Source organism: Ambystoma mexicanum, chromosome 8, assembly GCF_040938575.1.
Source record: "Ambystoma mexicanum isolate Mex_15411 chromosome 8, UKY_AmexF1_1, whole genome shotgun sequence".
NCBI lineage: Eukaryota > Metazoa > Chordata > Amphibia > Caudata > Ambystomatidae > Ambystoma > Ambystoma mexicanum.
In genome coordinates, this window is record NC_090929.1 from 1142517966 (window position 1) to 1142540032 (window position 22067).

A 22067-nucleotide genomic window follows, 5' to 3' on the forward strand; every position below is an offset into this window, starting at 1 on the left:
AACAGGCCCATCATTAACAGGCCCTTTGTTAGCATCCTCCCCATTCCCATTGAGCCCTATGGGGGCTCAAATGGGAATGGGGATGTACCGGGTCCAGGTCCCAAGAATGGGAATTAACGGGCCCGCCAAAGTCGGCATGGCCCAGTAATTCCCTATTCCTGGAACCCGTTACCCGGCATGGGGGTAGCCATGCCTCTAAAAGCGGCATGGCTACCTCCATACTCGTAATGAGGTCCAATGTCCTCACATTTGCTACCCACACTCTCCACTACCTACCCAGATCCTCCCCAATTTCTACCTAACAACAGCATACTGGTTGGTTCTCCATGTACAACCGCTCTCTTTTCAAGTTCCTTCTCCTAGTCTACAAAGCCATTAATAGTTGTGTTCCTCAGTACCTGTCTGATTGCATCTCAGTTTACTCACCATGTCGTTCGTTCCGATCATCGTCTGCACTCAACCCCGCTGTCCCATGCCCTCCCTGTGCCTCCTTTAATTTCGGCTTTTTATCCCTAATCCCACTCCACTGGAACCCATTGTCCGCAACAATCAAAGCCGGCCCAACTGTGGACCTCTTCAAAGCTTGGCTTAAACACCAGTTACATGTTAAAGACGGAGCTCCCCCTGCCTTCTCCCCCATCCTCCCTACCTGAGCCCACCCTGCCTCCAGTGATGCTTAACAATGTACTATTGTATACTGAAATAGCACTCCTCTTTAGTTTGAAGCATTTTCCCCCTTAGGTTATTTTTAACTTTGTAAGTCATCTATTTTCTCATATATATGTACCACCGCACTATAGTTAAGTTGCATAGCTAGCTCCATAGGAAATCGGAAAATGTAATTGCTGATAACTTTTGACTTGCAGGATGGATTTGGATGATATTTTGCGAACAAATGTTTGCCACTCCACCGCCCCTCTGCCCCCAGACTGGAAATTGTGGGAAAGATGTGTTAATAAATGAAAAAGGTTATTAGGAATGCAGAAAAACACTGATTTGGCCTACTCCCATTCATTTTCCCATACAGGAAAATTGAAAATGTCTGTGCAGCGCACAGCAAAAGCTGCTGGACCGAATTAGACCAGGTATGAAACAACTTGGGCACAAAGCATTGAGTCGATTTCCGGGGGGTATTTCCGTACAGTAGTTGTTAAAATAAAAGATGGGGAAAGGGGTGGCACCTTTTCCTTAAATTATAGCTATATGTGCGCTCCACAATGCATCAGAGAGACTTTTCAGAAATTAAATGAAAAAGCTGCTTTTTTTGTTGCTTTTTGCGAGAGATAACCGTGGTTATTTTGGCCATTTTGGGAAAGTGAAAAGTGCAAAGGAAAGCTATTTGGTGGAGGAAAAATTATCAAATGGCATCAGGTTAGATGTGGGATGGGGGAAAGAGGACACCATATAAAATTGGAGAGTTGGAGGGTTATGGACCAAGCTAAGAGATTGAATGCCTTCAGATGACCGCGGTTATCCTGCTGGATATCTGTGGCTACAATAGAAATTGCGATCGGAATGAAAGTGCACACAAAATTATGAGTGTTGGGTGAATGGAAGAGGCCTACCTAGGGATAAAGGACTTGAGGGAAGTGGTAGGATCATGGGAAGAGGAAGCACTTTTTTGGGTGTTTATGGATAACCACAGTATTTGTAGTACATTGCTATTATCGGGGGGATACTAGCTGCGGTTATGGGAACATTTTGTTTTTTAAAAAGAGAGTTAAAAAATGTGATTAATACAAACAAATGGAGTTTTACAGCTACAGTGAGGTGGGGGCAGTGGGTGTGGCCGAAGGCTATGGCTAGTGGGTTACTTTAGAGTACCGAATGGTGCAGTATGGAAAGTGGACATGGCCAAAACCTATTGGGGCACCATGTCAACAGGCTACAGAGAAGCAACGTGGACACTGTACATGGCCGAAGGCCATGACTAATGTGCTCAAAAGAAACCTAGTGGTGTGGCCATGGCTAGTTGGCCTGTTTAGGAAACCTATTAAAGCAATATGTAGAGTGGCCATGACTGAAGGCAAAGAAAGCTAACTGTACCTCTCCACTCTCTCCATTGCCACTAGATCCCTGCACAACCCATGTGTGACACGGTGTATAGTGACTTTCTCGAATGGCATATTTTTGAATGCCATTTTCTCGACACAATTTTGCCGAAAAATAAAAATTTTGAATGTTTTATTTTTGAAATGGGGGGGTTCCCCCCCAAACCCCTGTTTTTTTATTGACGCTTTTTTTACTAATATAACAAAAAAAAACATAAATAAAAAAACATTAGACATTTTTTTTTCGCCATTTTGTTTTTGACAAAATGGCATTTTGAAAATATGTTTTCGAGAATTTAACCGGATACCGTGTGACACTTTAGCCATACCCAGTATGTTGCATAATATATGGCCCTGCAGTGGAGGCCCTTAATGCCATTTCCAAAATGGTGCCCAGTGATGCACTGTGCAAAGTTTAAGGTTATGTAAGCTTGTACATGACTCATACCTAGGGTGCTGATAGTCTAGCTGACTAAGCAGAGACTTGTAAGTCAAAGAGATCAGCTTTGTGCTCTCGGATCACACCTCTCTATCAGTGCTATACTTTTAAAAATGAAAACTGATATGATCTGAAGTCGCTTGCAGTTAAAACACTGTTGAACTTAAATGAATCCTAAGGTTTTTAGACTGGCAATAAAAATGAAAAAAACAATATATGTTAAGTGGTCCATTACAGTAAAGAACAACATGAGAGGACACAAGGGACCTGGGTTCAAACCTTTCCATCCATGCTCTACTATTTAGTCTTAGGGCCTCATTACGAATCAGGCGTTAAGGCGTTAATGGCGCCGTAAACGGCGCCGACCCTTAACGCCTGATTACAAGGTCCCGTAGCGCCATGGTGATATTAAAGCCTGCTTTTTGCAGGCGTTAAAATCCATGGCGCTAAGGGACCATGGTGCTAATTACGCCACCGTAATTTACGGTGGCGTAATTAGCGCCTTCCCCACTCCCATTATGCCTTATGGGGCAAAAATTGGAAATGGGGAAGGGTAAAATGGGAAATGGGGATTTACCGCCCCACTCACCTTGGAATGGGGTGGTAAATCCGCCATCCACCATGGTGTAAATGTAGTTTACACCATGGTGGTAAGGGTACGACCCAGGCGGTAACTTACCGCCTGGGTCGTAATGAGGCCCTTAGTTTCTTGAATGAAAAATGACCACCTGCAAAGTGTCTGTGATTATGCAGGCAATCATTTCAGGCTCTAATTTGTTAATGTTGCAATAGCCCTTCCCACTCTATTGGTTAGTCCTCAAAATGCGCTTAAGCCCATCCCTGCGAAATGAAATAAAATAAAATGTTGAGTCAACAAAAAAATCTAACTACTGAGCAAACATCAACATGTTTTTAAAAAGTGGTTCTCTAGGGGAGTCGGAACTTTGTATTAGTATTTATTTGAAGATCAGCAATGTCAATTTTGAACATTAATGACTTACAATAACAAATTTACGGACGCATGGGTTGTGCAGGAATCTACTGGCAAACCATGGAGCGGGTGGAGAGGTACACTTAGCTTTCTTTTAGGGATGCTCAGGAAGGACACAAAAGAAATAAATATGCAGGTGGTGGCTGTCCGGGAAGTTCGGCATCATATTGCAGCAAAGGGTGCACTATTTATTTGCTGATATTAGCTCTGTCGATGTCAAATAATCTGTAGTCATAAGTAGTTGGTTTATTACAACCAACTGGCAGACTCTTTCTTGTCATGGAGAGAAGTCTATAGGAATGTAATGGTAATTTCGGTGGATATCCCTTCGGTTAATGCAAGGCAATTCATCTTGGCATCTGCTTTCTGCCAAATTGATAGGAGCGTTCCCTGTACGTGTCTGATGATCCTCATCACATGCAATTCTAGAATCATTTGTTTTGCTTAGCCATATACAATCCCTGCACAGCAGAGAGAATACGAAGGTAAATTATTTAGTTTGCCATTGCCACCTACTTTCTCACACAGTGGCACCCTCCGATGCCCTCATGCCCCTTAAAAAACATTTGTGAGGTTGAACATGGCCATCCAAATCATGTCCCTGGGATGTTTGGGGGAGCTTTGCAGGTATGAGATGGAATTTTGTGCCATCTCATGCAATGTTCCCCCAAGCACACACTCCCCGAGCACCCAAGGCCATTTTCACCCTCACAGATGTTTTTGTATGGGGTATGAGGGCATGCGAGTTTACCATATAGCCATGATGGATCTGATAATGTACTTGTATCATTAAAATGTTTTTGGAATGGAGAGATTCATTACAGTGCATCCATATCACTGAGGAAAACCTGTTGGCAGACACACACACTCCAATAGTATTATAACAAGGGGAGAACGCATGAGGGAGTGTGTGTTAGATGTTTACCATTTTCCACACAGGAGTAGCCAGTCATAGTGGAAAACTCCCTTATGGCTACCTTGAAGTCTGCAATGGAATGTTTTTGGCCAACATTATTGAATGTAATAACAGAGTGACTGATATTTTATGATATTGCTACAGGTTATACAAATTGATAGCATGGCAGTACTGACAACAGAGTGAAACAGCTATAATAAATCACTTTCACTCTGAATTGACAATACCTTCCGATCTTCTTGTTTCCACAATCCCCCTTGCCTATATCCTCACACTTACCCGTAGACTAATGAAAGAAACCATAAACTGACTGACACCATTTTTAAAGCTTGCTCTATAAAATCCTCATATTTCAGATGGAGTAGTGAAGGACCCCAGTGGTGCGAGGATGTAAACAGGGACCATGAGAAGACAGCTGGTTTCTGCTTACTTTGGAGTTATAATGTGGGAAAATATGCAAGCTCTTCTTAACAATGATATTTACTTTAAGTGTGGGTGTGTGTTTTGATTATGTGTATATGTGTGTCTATGTACTTATGCTGGCAATAATACACGATAGACTACCCATATCTGTCCCTTATGTGTTATGTCTTGAATAAAGCTTCTTTGATAACACTGGGGACTCAACCTGTGGTCTCGCTCCGTGATTTGATGAAGATTATTAGCTTAGTTTAACCTTCTATTACGGAGTAACAAATAGTTTTTCCTATTCGATGAACAAAAAGTTAGTAATTTAAAGCAGATCAATATACCACCTGCTTCCTAAATGAAATAAAGATATCACTGACAGAAAAAGACTGGCTATTGTAACATGAGAAAGTACAGGTCTGCTTAATGTGCTGGCTCTGTGTTGTTAAAAAAACATAGGATATCTGGCAATAATCAGAATAAAAAAGGATTTAGGAGGATATCCTGTTCAACAATATTACTAATGATAAATTATCTTACTGCTGACAGGGAGGTTCATAATTCATTTTGCAAAGATTTAAAGAAAGTGATGGCAAAAAGAGACAATCGTGCCCATAACGTCTGCTCTGTGTGGTGTGTTTACATTGCTGTTCCGACTTAAGCAGACAGCTGGAGGGAAGGGGGTGTCATTATACCTGAATATGTATTAATGAATAGTAATTTGATATTTTGGATCTATATTTAAGAGCAGAGCGGTTTTATTGTTTGTACTATGCTGCTCAAAATCCTGTTTCTTCTGCCTGCACACTGCAATATATAAAAATGCACAATAGTGTTACTTTCAAACTACGGTGCTTGGTAATAACAAAATAACAAAACATATTGTACCAGTTACAAAAAAAAAATCACACTATGGCCTTTACACTGTTACTTAACAGACTTGATGTGTTCTAATGGCATATGCCAAGTGTGCACGGAAATATAAGAACATCCCCTCATTTTGTGTATGGGCCAATATAGAGACCAAATTGCATGCAACTATTGTTTTATGCATGAAGATTTCAATGCAATTTTCCAGCAAATTCACAGTGGAAAGAGAAGGAAAATCTCTCTTTTTCAAAGTGATGTGCTCTTTTTCCAATCCCGGCTGGCACAAGAAAAAACAGAGGGCAGATATGCGTTTTTTCAAATCCCTGATTACAATGCATTGCTCAAAGCAGAAAGGCTCCAACAAAGGATGAGCGTTTCTATTGCCTTTCACTTTTATTGCCCTGAAATAAAGGATAGTATATTAAAGTGCAATGTCATTTACAGCCTTTCCCCCACTTGGTTGCATATCTCTGTTTCCTGCACATGTTGTTCCCTTTGTGATTGTGTTGATTACATCTAGTACAAGGACGGCCATTAATATCCTTCTCTGAAGTGGTTACATCCCCTCGTTTCCTGCCCTATCTCTCACTTGCCAGGTCTTTGTTTTGGTCTTCTACTTGCCCCGCCCCAATTCCTGCCCTCCTACCTCCTAATTAGTAGCTTGCTGGGTCACATGACCTGGAAGGCAGTTGGAGGAGTTCACTGGTACCCCTGGGATGATTTTCACAACAATCTGTATGTGATTACATATGGTGCAAGGAAACATTGAACTCCTTCCCTGAGGCAACCATTAGCATTCAAATATGGCCCTAAATCCTGCATACACACACTGTCCCTCACCTCAACCTTCTTTGTTTGTCTTGGCCCTCCCCTGCATCTGCTCTCTCTGATTGGTAACATGCTGGGTTGTGTAACCATTTCTACGTGATTACAGGCTGCACGAGGAAGCCTGCTTAGCTGTCATATCCCTTGACTCCATGGTCTTTACCTTGGTCATCTTCCCTACCCCTGTTCCTGCCTTCTCTCCCACCTGATAGATGGCTTGCTGCTTTGGGTGACCTGGAAGGCAGCTCAAGGAGTACCCTGGCAGGGAAGGAGTTTCCCAACCCTTTGTGTGTGATTACATTCGACTTGAATAAGCACCACAGTGGGTTCCCTTTCATGGACGGCCATTACCTTTTCAATTTGCAGACAGCCCTGCTTTTTCATACCTACCCTCACCTTTCCAGTCTTTGGTTTGACACTCACATTCCCTGTACCTGCTCTTATTTTCCTCCCTGCCCGATTGGTGCCTTGCTGTATCACCTGGCTGCAAGGCAGCTAAAGGAGTAAACTGGTACCTAAGGGTTGAGATTCCCAACTATTTATATGTGATTACATTCAGCGTGAGGAAGCCAGGGAGATTTTGATCTGTGGCATCCAGTCCCTTACACTTGTGCGCCTAAACCCTGAATTTCTTCCCTATCCCATGACTCCCTAGTCTTTGTTTTGGCCCTCTCCTTCCCCACCCCTGCTCCTACCCTCCGACATGCCTGATGAATAACTTGCTGGGTTGCATGACCCAGAAAGGCACCTGGAGGGGTACACCATTACCCCTGTGATGAGTTTTCAAAACATTTGTGTGTAATTCAGCAGAAGCGAGTTCCTTCTCTAATTCAGCCATTATCGTTCACATTTGTGCCCAAGCACTGCTTTTCCACTCTATTACTTGTGTTCATTCTCTTTGTTTTCACACACTCCGTCCCTGCTTCTGCTCTGTCGTCCACCTAATTGGTGGCTTATGGGTCATGTGAGCCAGAAAATGTGCCGGAAGGGAACACCCATACTCATAGGTTCACCAATCAATTGTACATGATTACATTCAGAATGAGGAAGCACTGTGAGTTCTTACTTGGAGACAGCCACTACCTTTCAAATGTGTACTTACACACTGTTTTCCGACCATATTTCTCACCTTCCTCATCTTAGTTTTGCTCTCTCCTCCCCTACACGTGCCCTTGTGCTCCTTCCTGCCTGAAAGGTGGCTTGCTGGGTTACGTGACATGGAAGGCAGACTAATTCAACCCATACACGGTGGCCTTGCCTAGGCAGCCGATGAAGGGCATAGGCAAAGGGTGATGCCTGTTTGACATGGTGTCCAAGCCCTGCTCCTGCCACATTGAATGGCCCACAGTCCCAGATTTAATAGTTTAATAGATTAATAGTTTCTTAATCTAGGACACCAATTGACCCTAGATTAGTTGTTGCGTGACTGTATTGTGTTTCAGCTTCATGGAACACACTTTGTATTGTTTCTCCTAGATTGTTTTCCCATTGTATTGTGCTTCCTAGCATCATAGATTAATTGTTTAAAGTAGATTGTTTGATCTAGATTGTTTCCCCACTGTGTATAGCTCTAAGGCATCCAAGATTACATGTTTTCCCTAAATTAATTGTTGCACCACGGTATTGTGTTGCACTGAATCAATTGATACTCCACTGTATTTAACTTTGTAGTGCCCAAGATGTATTGTTGCCCATCTGAATTATGTGCCATTTCATCTTGGATTAAATCTTTGCCATGCGTCATTTGTTTTCCCACTATATTTTGCTTCCTAGTGTCCAAGATTAATTAGAGCACAACTAGATGCATTGCTGCAGAATTAGATGGTGATGCAAATACCCTAGATTTGTCTAGACCCTCTTCACACCCAATAATACACTATTTTCTGAAATTATGTAGCAATTTACACCACACACACAAAAATACACACACACACACACACACACACACACACACACACACAGCACATACATCCCCCCACACATGACAACCTCGTGTCTATCCGTTCCATTTCAACATGAATTGGGCTATAACAAAGCTTGCCTCTTTAGTTCTGCCATCCCCACACAGAAGTGGCTAACCCCGACTGAGAGCGCTGTACTTCACCAATATTGGGCTCTCTCCTCAAGATAACCATATTCCCAAGTGTCATCACCAAACACAAAGAACCAGACTGACACTCTGGGACTGGGTACTTCTAACTTGCAACCATTCAGCTACAAGCTTTCAGTCTGCCTCTTCCTTTATCCCACTAACAATCCTGCCTCCCTCTTTTCTTGCAGTGCCACACACATTGAGACCAACAAAATGGAAAGAAGGGTAATATACTAGATCACTTTACTTACCTACTTTGATATGCAAAGGGGCCATGCTGTAACTCCCTTGTTCTTGACGCATCACATTTCTAAATCTTGGTTAATCCCTTCAAGAATCAGTTGACCTTGTTACAGACTGTACTGGAAATCCCAAGCATTTTTTGTGAATCTGGCCTAAAATGTCCACTAGTTGGAATAAAAACCCTTCAAATGTTGACTTCATGGGGATCTGATTGATCAAAAAGATAAACATTGCTTCTCCTACGAGGACATTGAATGGAAGCTGTCATTCAGGGCTCCTATTATTGATCCATCCCTGTCGACCCCTAAGCTACAACTCTTATAAAGAAAGCCTTTGCTAGGGATAACTACTAGTTGGCAAACTACTTAAAGCTTGTGAATCAACAACAGATTCACAAGCTGCTTAAAGAAAAGCATACAATACATGGTTAAAGGCTACACAAATCAAGTTTCACATTTACTCCAAAGATACACAGCTAGACGATCTGCTGCTGTTGACCAAATCTCGTCCATCCTCAAATAAATTCAAACACGGATCAAGGAAATCATGCTCGGATTGGATGTCAGAAAACATATATTTCATATGTGTGTCCTTCAGAGAACTTTGAACGTTACTTTATTCTTGCTCAAACCTTGCTTTAGCCAATCAGAAGTCTAGGAGGGACCATGTACCCTTCATTTTCATTTGAAGCGCAAGTACTTTTCATTATCTCATGGTGTAAATTCACACGTAAGTCCTTTGGTAGCATGAAATCCGTGTTTCTGTCCTCTGAACCCTGTTCCATCAAGCTATCATTGTTAAAAAGCTAGACTATTGCGACACTTTGGTGAAGTAAGTAAATCTGTATGCTAGAGCAAAGCTTAACATTTTCCAACATTCCACAGCCAGAGGTACCACAAGCTCATACCACTAGGGTCACATGCACCCCGACTTCTAATCTCTTCACTGACTCCCCATCAAACAGAAATGGCAATTCAAAGCCCATGTCCTCATTCACAAATCACTTTGTGGAAACCAAACATATTATTACCTAGCCAGTCTCATTGCTCCTTAAAAGTCAATTGAGAGCCCCATGCTCATCCCGCATAACATTGATTGGCTCACCAACTTCAAGATATTCCTAACTAAGAGGTGCAACATGAGCTGCTTCACTTCGAAACTCTTGCACCCAAAAGTTCGGGTACTCCAAAAAACGCCTCCATGTATGCAAACTCTTGAAAGACGGTCTTATATGAAGATTCTGCAATATCTTTCTATCCATCCACTTGGTCATCTTGCCAGAGAGCTTGAAGCTTTCTGCGGTACATTGCAGTTTACAAACCCCCATCCCCTGCCCAAAATAAATAGAAAATAATTGAAGGAAGGTTTCCCAATATCAGTAACAATAAAGGCACGTTTGAGTGTGTAGCAGGACCTGGTAAACCTACCATTATCCAGGATACTAATAATGGCAAACATAGCCTATGGTCATTTTGTGACGTCATAGACTCTTGCTTAAGAAATAATGTTTTCGTATTGCTGCATTTGAGGACCTAATTGACATTCTTGCTGCACAGCAGCAGGAAAATGCCCCAAATGTGCTCTAAATTATGAGGCATGTGAGAAATGAATGCAACAATATACACACACAACAAACATAAAGACAAACAGGGGCACAGACACAATCACACACAAAAATGCATGCACACAGCTTTCGTAGCAATTTTCATTCTAATAGTAATTACCTGATGCAATTTGTACAGACATGTTGTTCTACTAGGATTGGGATAGGGCTTGTATTGCTAAATCCATTATGTATGCATACTTACTGACTGAAAAAAAAAATGTATATTGTATCTTTTCATTTTACATTTCAGTTAAATTATTGTTACCCAATTAACTGTTTTTCAGTTTTTCCTTAAAAAAAAATCGTTGATTTAGCATTCTTGAACGAATTACACCTTAATGAGCATATCACATATTTCCTTTTGGTTTAAGGAAAACAGTTCTCTTCTTCAAGTAGTTCTCAAGCAACTGAAGATTGTTCCTTTACACGGAAGCGAGGTCATGTGCACAGTTTCAATAAACGCATTTTGCAATGTGTCGAACGTCTGACAGTAACACGTGACTTTGATAAGTACAGGAAAGACGGAGAGGTGTTGAAATTGAAGAGCCTTTGTGAACAACCATTGCAGCAAATGCCTCTGTGACAAAGTGAGAGAAATGCAAATTGGTCTATTATGCAAAGAATTGCATTTCTAATGAGATGCTGCTGTTTACCGTCTACACATGAAGCGTTGGCATTCTTTACACAATGCTTCCAAATCATTTTCTTCACTTGATTGTTCTCATATTTTTTCGAAATGACTGTTGCTTTCAGCGCACCCTTGTTTTTTTTTAAACCTTTACCAAAAAATGTATGGACTCATTATTCAGTAAGAACGAATAGAGATTCTGTCTCTAATGATAAAGTAATTGAAGGGGTGGGTTGTAATTTATGTTTGAATGCTTTCTTTACCTCCATCTCCACTGTATCTTCGGCATGACAACACTTTAATTCATTTAAAAAATAACACATTTTAGAAGCACATCGTCTCACACAAACCACCTTCCTCAATACAGGAAATACTGAGAATGTAACTTGATTTCTGCATGACATAAGAAGAATGTCTTGCCATAGCATAAATACTAATGGATATTTAAGTAAAGCAGACCATGTTTCTTATCATTGGGGCAATAATGCACACAACATGTTTGCACTTAATTGTTCATTGATAAACTTCCTTCACATATGCATACAGGAGAATGTGCATTTGTCCCTAATAATGGAAAGGCACCTTTGCAACAATTGACTCCAATGTTAAACCTGCCTAAACGGTATTAAGTTAAAATGGGCATCATTACGACCCTGGCGGTACGGAGTGAACGGCGCCGTAAAAGGTGACGGCGCCGTTCACTCTGTACCGCCGCATTACGAGTTCCCCTCGCGGGACACGTTAAGCATGCCTGGGAAAACCAGGCGTGCTTACCGGGTCCCGCGAGGGGAAGAGGGAGCAAACAACGGCCATCTCGTAATGGCCCGTTGTTTTCTCCCTCTCCCATTCCCATTCAGCCCTATGGGGGCTGAAATGGGAATGGGGAAGGACCGTGTCCGGGTCCTTGGAGGGAGGAATTACCAGGCCTTCCGAACTCGGAATGGCCCGGTAAGTCCTCATTCCGAGGACCCGGACCCCGACGCGATTTCGGCGGCAGCCATGCCGCCAATAGCGGCATGGTTTCCGCCAAACTCGTAATGAGGGCCAATGCATTTTTCTATTGTGATCGCACAGAGCGGTCTTTCTAAATCAAACTGTCATGCCCCGGCCGCACACAAGTGCGTGCACGGGCTGACAGGCAGTCAGGACCAAGAAAAGCCATTCCGGGAGAACACGTCAGAGTTTATGTGTGTGTTTATTTGTGTGCAGTGTGTTTGTGTTATGTGTATGTGTGTTAATCGGGCTAGGGGTATGCTTGGGTGGGGATGGAGTCGGAGGCAGCTGAGGAGAGGAGTGTGGGGGAGAAACCCAATTTCACAGTTCACAGACATTTCACAGGCGTGGATGATGGTGGGGGGCAAAGGGATGTGCTATTTTTGCTTTTTGAGGGCTGTAAAAAAATCAGCAGAAAGAAATCAGTCCTTTTGTTAAGCCACCAACAAAAAGCGAAAAAATCATATAGAACCGCCGAAACCACACTGCTACTGTATAGCCAAACTCATCTCTTACCCTCACACTTCACTTCACATCACCCACCCATGAGAAGCAGAAAAAGAAAGATACATATATATCAGTGTTTGAAATTGCACAGAAATATCATTGCTAACCCTTTGTGTTCTACTTACATTAAAACATTGTTTTGACATCATCCATATATTCTCAGAGTCCTGACCTGGCTTTGATAGAGTTTATACTGGCATGTATGTCTTTTATATTCTGTTTATAGTTTTTAATTCTTGCAACAACAAATATAACTGGTTCTGTTGAATATTCATAGAGCCTACTTGCCAAGCACATTGCCAAATCATGATTGGGGGCTCAGAGAATATTCTCAATAAAATAGTTTGTGATAAAAAGTGCCATTTCTAGCACTTTTGTCACTGCTGAGTGGTCAAAAAGAAATAGGTTTTAGAAGCACCTGGTAAGAGCACTTCAGACAACAATTTAGGGAAGGAAGCTCGAGAAGGTGGAACTATTTTCTCAAAACACTCACAACAAGAAGCAAATGAAACTCAAATATAGGCCCCTGGCAACTGTTTCTGTAGTAAATCATCCCTGTAATTAGCTAAACAATGGCATTATCTAGGGGTATAAATGTAGCTATAGGGGACTGAAGTATGACTATAGTGGGTATCAAATGTGTCCCTGGGATAACATGTACAGGGTTCAAAATTGAAGGGAGCTGGGAGTTATTTAGTGCCTGCTTGTAGCCTAGAAGAGCCTGGTTAGCTTGACACCAACAGCTAGCATGAGCTACTTTTGGGTCCCCAGACCAACTGATGCCGAGTAAACACACCTATGGGAGTGCATTTGGGACAATCTATAAATAAGCATTAGGACACATCTATGCAACATTTTAAGCATAAGGAGCATACATGGTCATAAATAATGGACAAAAATATATGTTTGCATCACATGTGGAAGTTTGATTTGTGGAATGTTGTGTACTAACTCCTCATTCCCCAGTGGCAGCTCTTGGTCATTGGTTAATGCTGGATACCCAGGAGTTGCATTTAGCCCCAGCTCATTCAATCTTATTTGCGACCCATGAAGTATGACGACTATGACAATGGTGCAGAATTTACATGTGCCACGTACACATAAACAAGTATAATGTCATCATTTCTATCTGTATCCACGTGCCATTCAGTTACCAGACAGAGATAGGATTTTAGACAAATGTCTGACTTGTCACATGGAATTGCTCACTATTAATTGGTGGAAAAATCGATAAAAAGCTTGCTCAACTTTTTTCTGTCCTTCAATAATTTAACAAGGTCACAGCTGGGAGGAGAGTCAGCAAATAGTGATTACATGTGGAAATAGTCCCATAATTTCCTCAAAAGGACTAACACTGTACAACAGGTCAAAGGTAGAATAAATGTCCACACACATTTTCAGCTCGTTACGTCTAAACTCTATTTCTGTCTGTATTAGGACTCTGATTCCTAATATAAAGGTAAAACAGGCACAACCCGAGAGGAATACCTCCAGGAGACAAAAATGAAGATACATGGAGATGGGCTGAATCAGAGCACGTGCTACTGAGATGTGCCTGTTAATTCATGTACAACACATCTACTAAACCTTCCATTAACAGCAAGACATGCCGAAAGCCGCTTTTATTTTAATCAAAGACTCTTCATAAAATTTGTATGTGTGAAACGTAAGGAAAAATCCAACAGATAACTGATTCTTGTTTCTAAATATCACGTGAGAAATGTTGACAAATATAGAAGAAACCAAGTTTGTACCACAAATCAAATAATTCACATTTAATTTCATTTGCCAACATGCAATGTGTTTTCAAATGGGAGACCAGCTTTATTTTATTCATGAAGAAAATTACCTTCATGAGAATCCAGACACTCTTTCTACAAAGAAAAATATATGTTTGAGAATTGGCATTGTGATTTTCTATTTGTAATATTTATCTTATTCAGAGCATGTGACATAATGACAAATGCTAAAATTGTTTCTTTCCCAAACTGCAGTACATTTGCCCAGTGGACTGTCATCTCATGTACAAACATATGGGAAAGGAATTTCTATGCTGTAGTGGCCTATACATTATATGTTTGCACCAGATATAAAATGGGAGTGTTTAACATATTAACATATTAGGAATGAAGCATATTGAAGTGTTAGATGGCAAATAGCAGTGTCCTCATTTTGGCTTTGCCCACACTTCTCCCTTGTCTGCTCTTCAATGAATCTAATATAAGTTAACTTCAGCTCTACATACATGGGAAAAATAAGAATTCGGGGAGGTCCAGGGCCCCAGGAGATTAGCTTGGCAATCTGGAATGCTATATCTCCTTATCCAGTCAACAAACAGACACATTATGTCCTGTACCACAAAAGGATCATGTGCTCAGGGCTTATAAAAATACCTTACTTAAATTCAAAACATGGTGCTCGAAGCTGATACAATTTGAGTAGGACACATAGTGGAAAGTCCTGCTTACATATCCTTTGTGAATTCTGCCTGCCCATTAATTCACCATCTGCTGAGCTAATAGAAGGCTTTAAAAAGGGGACATGTCAGCTGTTCATATTAATCTTTAAAATGAAAGTTAGACTTAACATGCAGAGTTCGACAGAAATAAAGCTGACCATTGTGAATGAAATGATTTGGTGCTTGAAAATAATTTTGGCTATAACTTTGCCTCAGTTCAAGTTTAGGGAGGTGGGGGAAGCTGTCACGATTCTATTCTACTCGCCTGCCACTCAGCGCTGCTACATGTGTCTATGCCTTTATTTCCTTGTTTTACCGCTGCAGTTTTGCACTAATCTAATTGCATGTTCCATTCTGGCTTTTGGGTTAAACCAGCAGATGCATTCTGGGACATGTATGCTGTCCAAAAGGCAGAGGGCTGGAAGAGACATACTAAATATATTTGTTTGCAGCAAGCTACTAAGAGCTGCAGAGGGCCTGATTGCATTCACCTGTTCCAAGCTACTGCAGGCTAGGCTGCAGAGAGCTGGAGAGCACTTGATTAGAAACCACTGCTGCTACTGATGCAGGCTACTGAAGCCAGGGCTGGACTTAATTGAACACTGCTGCCAGAGTCTGCAATGAACTCCACCCTGCTGGCCTGCTAGCTGGGAGGGCCTTTATAAGCTCACTTTGAACAGAAGCAGTTGACTGACAACTGCTTCCACTGGGAGTTTGTGCTGGTGCTCCTGTTATCAGTTTTTGACCTTTCCTGGAAATCCTCTTTTAGCCTTTTGATTCCTGTTGCTGTTGATGCTTCCAACTCCCTCTCCAGTCTTCTGCAGCCTTCCGCCCTGCTCCTCTGGGTTCCAACCTGACGGCTCTGCTGCACTCCACTGCCTTCCGCTCGGCTCCTATGGGCACCCACATGGCAGCTCTGCCAAACTCTGCTGCCTTCTGCCCTGCTCCTCTGGGCTCCCACCTGATGGCTCTGCCACACTCTGCTGCCTTCCGCCCTGCTCCTCTGGGCTCCCACTTGGCGGCTCTGCCACACTCCGCTGCCTTACACCCTGCTCCTTTGGGCTCCCACCTGTACCTTCTGCCCTGCTCCTGTGGGTTCTCACCTGATGGCGCTGCTGCACTCCGTTGCCTTCTGCCGTGCACCTCTGGGCTCCCGTCTGACAGCTCTGCCGCACTCTGCTACCTTCCGCCCTGTTCCTCTGGGCTCCCGTCTGACAGGTTTGCTGCACTCCGTTGCCTTCTGCCCTTCTCCTCTGGGCTTCCCTGCTGGCAGCCTTGCCACACTCCTATGCCTTCTGCCCTGTTCCTCTGGGCTCCTTGCCTTGCTTCCTGCCTGTTCCAACTTCTGATATCCTATCCTGTCCTGTACCTGGTTATTTCTTTCAACACTGCTTTCTACTTGTATACATCTTGGTCCACTGTGGTGTCTCCACTTGAATCAGTTTTACAGTGTGACCCTGGGTTGGTCAACGTTCATATCAGATAAGGGAAGACTTCGGTTGCCTTCACCTAGTCCATTGAAGTCGTACCTGCCTCAGTATATGGTCTTTCAGTTTTACCCTTGCACTGAGTACAACAGTTTCCTCGGCACGCCTAAGTCTTGACTTTGCTGTATGACTGTTGTTAAGAGTAATCTGCTGGTATCTATCCCAAGGGCTTTCCTTAATCCCTGGAGACCCCTTATCATATTCCAGTACATCCTTATTTCTGATCAATCCAAGTTGCCCAGCGTACTTGCTTGCCTTTGCCTTTTCTCTGTCTCTTTGTTTACAGCCTGCCCCTGCAATTCCTGTGAATACCTGTTTCAACTAACAGCTTGGTATGTACCTTTTAATCTGTTGTATTCTAGCATTGTCTCCGGAATCTCCCTTAATATACTTGCATACAGTGAGAGATAGCCTCTGCCCTTTACTCTCCGCCTAGACTTGTGACAGAAGCAGATATGTTGGATATTCTTGAAGGAATCAAACCAACTAACTGTAGAGGTGATGTCTACCCGTCCTACATTGTTAAATCTTGTGCTGTTTCACTCATCTCCCTTATTGCTAAATTTGTCAATGCCTCCTTTCAAGAGAGCTTTGTTCTATTTGAAATAAAACATGCTTGGATGTCCCCTCTTTTGAAAAACCCTACACTAGATCCTAATCGGGTGGGTAATTATTACCCATCACGAATATGCCATTTCTTCTGAAGATACAGGATAAAACTACGCATTGCCAAATTCAAGAGTTACTAGGTGCACCCAATATTCTAGGTCCAAAGCAATCAGGTTTCAGAGGCACTCACAGTAGTGACTCCGCCCTCCTGGATCTGAAATCTAACATCCTGCAGTACTGTGATAAGTGAAGCAGTGTGCTTCTGATGCTTTTGGACCTTACTGCAGCATTTGATTTGGTAGATCATGCTATTCTGGTAGATAAACTGCAAGAGCCCACTTCATTCTCTCATGGGGCCTCCTCCTGGGTCCATTCCTTCTTGACTAACTGGACGGTCAGAGTTTATCATGAGGACGCTATAGAAGATGGTCATGTCCTATTGTGTGGGGTACCACAGGGGTCCTGTGTGTCTCTAACTCTGTTCAACATTTTCACCTTGCCTCTCTTCGAGTTGTTAGATTCAGAAGGCATAATATATGACAACTTTGCAATGATAAACTGCCTTATTCCACTCACAGCCAATCATACACAGAATACCATGACTATTAACACCATCTACAACCACATACATGCATGGATGTTGCAAACCGGGTTTGCACTCAACAAAGCCAAAATCGAGACTATGATTATTGGCACTGCACCCAAAGTACGTGAATTGGATACCACCTACCACTCTTTCCAAATTACAGATTGCATCTTGGTGACCCTGCCCAAAGTCAAGACTCTAGAAGTTGTTGTTGATCAAGAGCTCCCTATGAGAGTTCACATTAGTAGCCTTGTATTAAGTATGCCCTATTATATCTTGCTTCTGGCTCACATCAGACCCTTTCTTGACTTGTCCAATTATGCCTGGCATGTGCCAACATTGAAGCTCACCTTGGTTACTTCTCTAGTATGTTCCAGGGCATAGGTGAAGGTGAAATAAACTGCCTGCAGGTGTTACAAAACAATGCTTTCTGAGTGGTCATGGGACTCTGAAAAACTGACCACGTTACAGTGGCAAGGAAGTCCTTACACTGGTTACCTATTCGTAAACAGATTATTTTTAGGACTTTTTGTATTACCCATTCCTGCCTCTATGGGAAAAGCCCAGTCTATCTTTCTAATTGTGTCTCTTTGCTGCCCATCAGGCATACACTGAGGTAAAACAACTCCTGTCTTCTGCAAACCCCCAGGGCAAAACTGACTCTTGTCTCAGATGAGTGTTTCCCCATGGCTGCCCCATATTTGTGGAATGCTTTGCCTCCAGACCTCAGATCTTGCTCTTCTTTAACAACTTTTAGCATAGGCTGAAGGCCATCTTCTTTGAATAAATCCCTCCGGACCATGCCGATTGCTGATTCAGCTGCCTGACCTGATTGTTTGTTGTATGTATGTTCTCTGTCTTAGCGCTTCTAATCTAACAGGTTTTGTCCTTTCGCTCTAGAAATAAATAATGTGAGGTATTTTTTTTTAAAATAGAGATGTTCTGATATTGTGAGTCTTCCCTACAAAATGAGAACAAACATGATCTATCAATATCAATCAGTAAGTCATACTTTATGTAGGTTTATCAATTTCTATCCTACAAATTCATGTTGCATGTCTCTGAATTCCATATCTCATTGGAGGGAATGGGAACATTTCCTGCCAGGAGTTATGGGAGAAATCTGGAGATGGGTCCAAAAATATTCAGAACACACCCATGTCACATGCTAAAATATTTTAGACATATCAAATTAAGGGAAGTATTCTCTGGATGTATCAACCTTTTAAGATAGCCAATGGGCAGATTCAATCAATCCAAAATTGTGATGTAATATGACACAGGTCTAGAGCCTATCTAAGTTCCAACCCACAAAAAAAGGGAGAGAGCTCTGGGATTCTGAAGGCTGAAGAAAGTGGACCTCAGTCTAACTGGATGATCATTGAAGTGTGAAGACATATTAAGGGATGAGAGAGACCATGGTAATTATCCAAAAGGAGGCTCAAAGCAGATTTTACCTAGAGTGAGACCTGATTTCACTGAGGGAGAGAAAGCAGACAGCGGATGGGCAAAGCAGACTGTGGAGATTACCTGAAAACTGTGAGGGTCATTCCTGGCTCTGTGCCTTAAAGCATTATCTAAAAGAAAGTATAAAAAGCTGCAATGCAATAGATATATGCCCTCCAGAATAATTTCTCTGTTGTGTCCCTGGAAAGGGTTGAACTGGGAAGTGAAGGAATTAGGGAGTCTGATTCCAAATAGAACCGTTTAGCATTTTAGTATGAAATGCACCTTGCTCTTTCAGGATATTCAAATCCAAGTGTGATCTGACATTGTGTACAAAGAATTGTGTTTCTGTGCAGCATGGAGACTATTTTGCAAATAAATTCAATCCCACATAAACCAAGACATGGGAAGTACTAGTCATTTAAAAAGAGACATAGTGTGGTGAAAGGAAGCTTAGCTGAGCCATTTCCATTTCCATTCCATTGAAACGTATGTAATTTTAAATGAGCAGTACAATCTTTCCAATTACATTATTATCCTTTCATAAAATCATAACTTTGGGTTGATCCAAAGCATAAATGAATATACATTCTGTGGTTCCAAACTGATAGCACATTTTCCCTAAACCCAAGTGTGTATATTTTGATACAACCTACCATAGCTTGTATGTCACCTAAATGCATATGTTAGAAATCATCCACACCACATTGCACATGTGAACCCATTACTAAAGGGAAATAACTTATTTTGTGGAACATTTCTCTGATATCAATGTCTTTCGTTGACATTGGTGAAAATAAAGAACTGCCAAGAATTGTCATTTATTCAAAGCCGAGGGTCTTATGCTGTACATGAGAAGAGTACTGTATGTGTAACTTACATTAGTCAACATGTGTCATGCAAAGATGGAATTGCAGCCTACTGCTTGAAATAGAGACCTAGATATAGATATATTTAATTTTACAGTGAGAATTTTACAGACAGGTTGATTTTCATCTTCAGGCAAGCTGCCAGATAAGCTGCCTATGCTTAAATTATTATGGCGACTTCCCCAGCATAGCATTTTGGGACCACCTTTGGTTCAATAAAATAGATTTAACAATCCAAATACAGTCTGTTTCGTGTCCTAAACTTGTGTGGTGGGATTGTGCATTATGGCGTGTCAAATCAGATGGTGTGCATTAGCAGAATTACAATGTATATCCACAATAAATCTGACACTCCTTTACTGTGTGTGGTAGCGCAGGCTATATCTTCATGAAGGGGTGTGGGCTGCCAGCAGCAGCAACCCAAACAACGTATGCACAATAGTTCCAAAATTAAAGGATGCCCATATAAAAGTTACATAAAATTATAGACTTTTAATCAATTAATAAAATCCTATCAACTAATTAGAAAACACTAGATAAGTCCTGTCCCTGTAAAAGGAACTTAGAGAATACAGACCTTTGTGAAAGGGCACTCTGGGTAGACAAGCAGGGGTGTTCAGGCAAAATATTGTACATAATGTCAAGGGTATGTCTGGTTCTTAGAATGCTGCTATTGCATCAAGCCATGCCCTCCCCATAGTCATTATTCCTGTGGTTGTATGTGGACTGATGCTGGCAGAATGTATTGCTGAATAGAATGCTGCATCTGCGGGTATGTGTTCCCTGGTGTCAATTTTCAGACGCATAAAAGATCACTAGAAAAATAGATAATTATGTGGGCCTGCCCTAGTACGCAGAGAGCAGTTTAGGTGTGCAGAATCTACAGACATAATACCACGTATGCGTGTGGGCTTTCATAGGCTGTGGGCTAAGGAGCAGCCAGAACATCATTAATGTAATGGTTTTTTAAAAGCAATTATTTTTACTCACGTTTCATGCGGCCAACATAACTACTAACACTATAATTTTCTGAAAAGTAGACATCCAATGAATTTAGGGAGAGAATACATCTGTTTATTATACATGTTTCTCGTACCCATAATGGTCTGCAGTAGGAGCTGAAACATACCACTGTTAAGTTTATTAAATATAAAGAAACTACATTTCAAAACATAAGGTGAATTTTGCATGGTTTTTCATCCCTATAGTGTTAAAATGTCTCAGCAAATGTTTTATGTGAACAGTGTTTATGCGTGTAGCCATGTTACATAAATGACCCAAAAAAGTTTATCATAATATTCTCTAAGAAGATGAACAAACCAATGTACAGTATGTATTATCCAGAATGAGTGACATTTGTGCATAAAACACACATTATTAAGTTCTTATTGCAGGCAAATTACAATAAAACATCTATATGTATGGAACTTTAAAATTGTCGGTGCAGCCGGGTTCTTGTAAATCTGGCTATGCTTTTTCAGAGTGCAGTCCTCGAAGCAGAAGGTACAGTGGTCAGATTTTTGGTAAAACAGGCCTGATATTAATCAGTAATTAATCCATTAGCTGAGTTTAAGAGACACATCTGTGGGGATTCAAAGCATATGTCATGATATTAAAAATACACGAAATTCAAGCAATTCTATTTGAAAAGCTGAGTTTTTGTGGAACTTCACATTTTATGGGGGACACAGGGGCAAATGTCAGAGGCCTATTCCTTTAGTAAGGTGCTTTAAAAGACCAGATCTCCACATACATTATGAACCTTTGACCTTAGGCAGAGCATTAACCATTACCTATTAGGTGTCTGCTTCCAGGCTTGGAATCCGAGAGCATTATTTTAGCACAGTATTCAGTTAATAAACTCCAATAAGAATGAAATGCATAGCTTTTAAAAACAAATTAACTGGGTTGATTTAAATGGCACCAAATAATGAAACCACATTATTTAATATTACTGTTGTGCTTGATTTAAAAAGTGAAACTAGATTTCAATTTAGAAAAGTGTTCTGCGTCATCTGCCTCTAAACATAATGTTTTATTATG

The 22067-nt window shown here is 41.5% G+C and overlaps 1 protein-coding gene across 2 annotated transcripts in view; it reads right to left on the reverse strand.

The window, feature by feature from the left end:
• The window catches only part of ARID5B (AT-rich interaction domain 5B), a 654996-nt gene that overhangs the window by 311402 nt on the left and 321527 nt on the right, over nt 1–22067 (reverse strand). The gene's annotated exons all lie outside the window — the stretch shown is intronic.